Source organism: Schistocerca piceifrons, chromosome 1 (assembly GCF_021461385.2).
Source record: "Schistocerca piceifrons isolate TAMUIC-IGC-003096 chromosome 1, iqSchPice1.1, whole genome shotgun sequence".
Classification (NCBI taxonomy): domain Eukaryota; kingdom Metazoa; phylum Arthropoda; class Insecta; order Orthoptera; family Acrididae; genus Schistocerca; species Schistocerca piceifrons.
The window spans coordinates 696,359,338-696,364,284 of NC_060138.1; the positions used below are offsets into that span (position 1 = coordinate 696,359,338).

General features: G+C 43.1%; 1 pseudogene; it reads left to right on the forward strand.

The window, feature by feature from the left end:
- The first annotated feature begins 302 nt into the window (after positions 1-302).
- On the forward strand, positions 303-420 carry LOC124722550 (annotated as a pseudogene).
- The last annotated feature ends 4,527 nt before the right edge of the window (positions 421-4,947 follow it).

Below are 4,947 nucleotides of genomic sequence, written 5' to 3' on the forward strand. Positions count from 1 at the left end.
AGTTTCCGTATTTTGTTTCTATTGTGTGAATTTTCGAGATCATTATATTGTTTGGGAACTGATACTTGAAATTTTATTTATCCTTTCATATTTTTTCTTGTATATATAGAAAAGCTACTTCTTTCATTTTCGTGTCACTTTTGGAAGCTTTAATTATCTTATGAAATTGTAGTTATTTCTTTCGTTAGTAGCCGGTAAACAATTATACGTTTAGCTTTACCCAAATGATGAAATTTAATTATCAAAAGTTATGTTTAGGAATAGATAATTTTTTTTCTGTGGAGTTTCTTTATAGTTGTCAAGCCAACGGCCTTGCCGCAGTGGTAACACCGGTTCCCGTCAGATCACCAAAGTTAAGCGCTGTCGGACTGGGCTAGCACTTGGATGGAAGACCATCTGGTCTGCCGAGTGTTGCTGGCAAGCGGGATGCTCTCAGGCCTTGTGAGGCAAACTGAGGAGCTACTTGATTTAGAAGTAGCGTGTCTGGTCTCGGAAACTGACATACGGCCGGGAGAGCGGTGTGCTGACCACATGCCCCTCCGTATCCGCATCCAGTGACACCTATGGACTGAGGATGACACGGCGGCCGGTCGTTACCGTTGGGCCTTCAGGTCCTGTTCGAGAAGAATTTAGTTTTTTATAGTTGTCAGCTAAGAGTTGCTGTAATGTTACCACCAAATTCTGTCCTGTTTACTGTAGTATAATGTTTTCGAGGCAGTCTCTGTGTTGTGTTGAAGGAGGACGGAAGTGGGAAGCGAAGTCTGTGATTGGTTCCAGGTTAAATAATGTGAAGTTCGTGAAGTTCTTTATTGTGAAATGAGCATTGTAAGACCAGACTGTATCAAGAATGTCAATGATTATATTACATCACTGACAGCAGGAAATGTAAAACCAGACGATCTTAAAAACACTGTTTAGTTGGAAAGTGACCATTTTTACCCAGTTTCATTTATTACGTAAATGAAGAGAACCATACGTATTAGTGTCCAAGCAGCATTCACGGATGTACTGTGATTATTCAACGTTAACAAGTGAATATTCGTAAACGTGTGAAGATCAGGGCGTCTGAAGGAATCGTACTCCGAATGTTACAGGAAAACGAGCTGAGGCAACAATTTTTTAGGAGAGATCAAGATGAGTACATTTTTTTGACTGCTAAATAATGACACTATCAACTTGGGATCAACATCTCTACAATTCCGTTTTCCCACCTAAAATATTATACATTTCTATGTTAGTTGATGCCTAGAGAAATGTTGAAAATTAATTATCTTTAACTATGACCGTGATTATTCAATTAAGGGAACGGGGTTGCTAGAATGTGGAACCATGATTGTACCAAGCGTGCATCTCTTCGTCCGAAGCAAATCGGTGGTCACGGTGGGCTCACATGTTGCCAACATTGTTTCAACTACACTGCAGGTATTTCGCCGGGAAACCCTTACACATCGTCCATAGAGTCCCGATCCTACCTATGTGACTCACATATTTTTGGAGCCCTGAAGAGAGGCAAACGTGGCCGCCGATGTACTTTGGACGAAGAATTGCACTCCTGGGTATAATCACGGTTCCGTAGACCAGCCGCAAACATTTTACATGACGGCACTGAGCGTCTCGTCTCCGAATGGGATAAATGTATAACAGTTACGGCGATTACATTTCAAATAATAAACAGTTTACTTACTTTTTTTGAATCTGTCTCGTTTACATTTGGGTGCCCCTATACGAATCCTGTTTAGCATGTGTGGGCGAAAGGAGGAAGGATACTGCGAAAGACTCCGTCTATGTCCCCCCCTGGTTTGGGTGAGCTACGATACAACTTAGCAGCAATAGTGACCGCAGTGACTCAAGACGCACTCGCAAAAGCTTGGACGTGTTTGAATACCGTCTGGATGTTCGTCTTTCGTCCAGTGGGAAGCACACTGCACATTTATGAAAAGTAAATCAATACATGTAAATTATGTAGAGTTGCATGATCCTTTTGAAAATAATCTGCAGCTCGTGGTCGAGCGACTAGCATTGCTGCCTCTGGATCACGGGGTCCCGCGTTCGATTTCCGGCCATGTTGGGGACTTTCTTCGCCTGGGAACTGGGTGTTTGTATTGCCCTCGCAATTGGTGAGACTGGCAAATGGAAAGATTGGGAATTTGTACGGGACCTGATAACAAGCTGTTGAGCGTCTCACAAACCAAAAAATCACCATATTTTGAAAATAAAAACATGATAGTCCCACGAGTAAGTTAAAATTTACCCTACGTTTCTATCTTTATTAATGTAGAAAATGTATTGCTGTGGGTCGGCCGGAGTGGCCGAGCGGTTCTATTCTAGGCGCTACAGTCTGGAACCGCGCGACCGCTATGGTCGCAGGATCGAATCCTACCTCGGGCATGGATGTGTGTGATGTCCTTAGGTTAGTTAGGTTTAAGTAGTTCTAAGTTCTAGGGGACTGATGACCTCAGAAGTCCCATAGTGCTCAGAGCCATTTGATTTTTGTACTCCTGTGGAATCACATGGATGTTTTTGGAAACATACCGTATTTTTAAACAACGTTATAGTTTAGCTGATGTGACGAAATGGATTCTAGAGGAAGAGGAGAACGAATGAGTTGCACAAGCGAATAAAAAGCTGGGTTGCATTTACGAGTGCTCCGACAGTGCTTTACTGCACAAAACGAAACGTAATTTCGTATGCCCAATAAGGACCAAGAGTGTCGTGTCTTGTACAGTAGGGCACTGTTCAGAGGCTGTCAGCGACGAAGCGAGCGCCACGGCTGTGTACAGTGGAGCCGTTGATTGCGTCTGGCATTCGACAGCCGTCACTCAATTCGCTTCTCTCGACGTCGCTTTGCGATTCAACCCAAGTCCCGACCTACGATCGCTAACACCATAGTTATAGCTGGGTAACACGCACTTGTTAATGATGAGAAACCAGCACAATTTGATGTATCTTTTCCTGACCTTTAGTGACGTACTTTTAATTTATCTGTTTTGTAGGAATACATGAAAATATGTGAAAAACTTAAAATGCAACCATTTACTTTACTCAGCCTAGAGAGCTGATCCTACCCCCATGAACCATGGACCTTGCCGTTGGTGGGGAGGCTTGCGTGCCTCAACGATACTGATAGCCGTACTGTAGGTGCAACCACAACGGAGGGGTATCTGTTGAGAGGCCAGACAAACTTGGGGTTCCTGAAGAGGGGCAGCAGCCTTTTCAGTAGTTGCAGGGGCAATAGTCTGGATGATTGACTGATCTGGCCTTGCAACACTAACCAAAACGGCCTTGCTGTGCTGCTACTGCGAACGGCTGAAAGCAAGGGGAAACTACAGCCGTAATTTTTCCCGAGAGCATGCAGCTTTACTGTATGGTTAAATGATGATGGCGATCTCTTGGGTAAAATATTCCGGAGGTAAAATAGTCCCCCATCCGGATCTCCGGGCGGGGACTGCTCAAGAGGACGTCGTTATCAAGAGAAAGAAAACTGGCGTTCTACGGATCGGAGCGTGGAATGTCAGATCCCTCAATCGGGCAGGTAGGTTAGAAAATTTAAAAAGGGAAATGGATATGTTGAAGTTAGATATAGTGGGAATTAGTGAAGTTCGGTGGCAGGAGGTTCAAATGGCTCTGAGCACTATGGGACTCAACTGCTGAGGTCATTAGTCCCCTAGAACTTAGAACTAGTTAAACCTAACTAACCTAAGGACATCACAAACATCCATGCCCGAGGCAGGATTCGAACCTGCGACCGTAGAGGTCTTGCGGTTCCAGACAGCTGCGCCTTTAACAGCACGGCCACTTCGGCCGGCGGTGGCAGGAGGAACAAGACATTTGGTCAGGTGAATACAGGGTTATAAATACAAAATCAAATAGGGATAATGCAGGAGTAGGTTTAATAATGAATAAAAAAAATACGAGTGGGGGTAAGATACTACCAACAGCATAGTGAACGCATTATTGTGGCCAAAATAGACACGAAGCCCATGCCTACTACAGTAGTACAAGTTTATATGCCAACCAGCTCTGCAGATGATGAAGAAATTGATGAAATGTATGATGAGATTAAAGAAATTATTCAGGTAGTGAAGGGTGACGAAAATTTAATAGTCATGGGTGACTGGAATTCGAGAGTAGGAAAAGGGAGAGAAGGAAACATAGTAGGTGAATATGGATTGGAGGAGAGAAATGAAAGAGGAAGCCGTCTGGTAGAATTTTGCACAGAGCACAACTTAATCATAGCTAACACTTGGTTCAAGAATCATAAAAGAAGGTTGTATACATGAAAGAATCCTGGAGATACTAGAAGCTGTCAGATTATATAATGGTAAGACAGAGATTTAGGAACCAGGTTTTAAATTGTAAGACATTTCCAGGGGCAGATGTGGACTCTGACCACAATCTATTGGTTATGAACTGTAGATTAAAACTGAAGAAACTGCAAAAAGGTGGGAATTTAAGGAGATGGGACCCGAATAAACTGAAATAACCAGAGGTTATACAGAGTTTCAGGGAGAGCATAGGGGAACAATTGACAGGAATGGGGGAAAGAAATACAGTAGAAGAAGAATGGGTCGCTCTGAGGGATGAAGTAGTGGAGGCAGCAGAGGATCAAGTAGGTAAAAAGACGGGGGCTGGTAGAAATCCATGGGTAACAGAAGAAATATTGAATTTAATTGATGAAAGGAGAAAATATAAAAACGCAGTAAATGAAGCAGGCAAAAGGGAATACAAACGTCTCAAAAATGAAATTGACAGGAAGTGCAAAATGGCTAAGCAGGGATGGCTAGAGGACAAATGTAAGGATGTAGAGGCTTATCTGACTAGGGGTAAGATAGATACTGCCTACAGGAAAATTAAAGAGACCTTTGGAGAAAAGAGAGCCACTTGTATGAATATCAAGAGCTCAGATGGAAACCCAGTTCTAAGCAAAGAAGGGAAAGCAGAAAGGTG